The sequence below is a fragment of the Eurypyga helias genome, unplaced genomic scaffold (genome assembly GCF_000690775.1).
Source record: "Eurypyga helias isolate BGI_N326 unplaced genomic scaffold, ASM69077v1 scaffold19770, whole genome shotgun sequence".
Taxonomy (NCBI): domain Eukaryota; kingdom Metazoa; phylum Chordata; class Aves; order Eurypygiformes; family Eurypygidae; genus Eurypyga; species Eurypyga helias.
Window position 1 is genome coordinate 1 of NW_010225259.1, and position 1,298 is coordinate 1,298.

Sequence of the window (1,298 nt, forward strand, 5' to 3'; positions counted from 1 at the left end):
CCCAAACCGTCCTGTGATTCTATGAGAAGGCATACCAGAACACAAATTCTTTTCAATTAAATTTCCAAGCATGGATTGCAAACCCCGTCAGCTCATCAGACAGAGAAATTCCTCTCTCTTCAGACTGTTAATGTAAATACTCAAACATGAAATGCGTGATGCGTTTATCTTCTGTGGTTGTTTTCATATGGTGTTTAAATACACAGAGGTAGCTGAGATCTTGCCTTTTGATACGTGGGCGAACAGAACAGTTAATTTTTCTCAGCACGATATAGCAGGAGCAGTTGCATTTAGAAGAAAGTATGGGTGGGACTCCCAGCAAGTAATGACTCCAGCTTCCTTCTTTCACCTCCAAGCCCGTTTGGGAAGACTCCGATCATCCTGGAGAAATGGTGAAAAGTCCCCCATTCAGAACTTCTTTTTCAGCACTTCAGAATAGTAAGACGGAGAAGATCCTTTCATCCCAGGGTGTCAGTGTTTTCTCTTTGCTCATGACAGTGCTCAGAATCGGTTCGTTACGTGGCATACAAATACACTTTGACCCCACACGAATCATTGTTACGGGCAAGCTCCAGCCTCTTCTTAGATGTGTCACTAGATGGCCCCACGTCTGAAGCAAACATCCCAGAAAATAACTACTGTACTGGCGGACCTGCTCTGCGTTTTACAGGTTGGCAAACACACGGGGAGGTATTTCTTTTAAAACAAGACGTATCAGCTGTTGTTTTATCTGAAGTGTTTAAATCAGCAGCAGAATGCCACCTGACCTCCGCTGCTGTGTGCAGAGAGGATCGGTCTAATCTGACACAGGAAAGGCACGCTGCAGAGGTATGTGGGGTTTGCACTACATTGCACCACCCAAAAGCACCTTTGCTTGTCGGAGTAAACTATTCTCCAGTATCAGCAGTTTGCTATAACGATGCTTCCTTCCAAGAGACCGGGAAGGATAGGGTAGTTGTCTTTCTGTGTGGGTATTCCTTTTGCGCATGGTGTGGGATTTAAAAACATAACCCTCAGTCAGTAACAATTCTTTGGCTTGTTTCCCTGGTGCTAGCAGACATCAGCAGAAGTCATTGCTACAGGTGCTGGGACCCTGTTCCCAGTATGAATGGGACAAAGACTTGTGGGATTGTCACCTGCAAGTTCCTAACGCTTGGGCTAGGCTTTTTCTTGGGGATGGATCCAGGCACTGTTTGGTTGGGGTAGAAGGGAGGGACACTGGGAGTGGAAGTCTGTGTATGCATTACATGTGATTGGGAATGTGCGTATGCTATGCAAGCAACTGAAACTACCGCTCT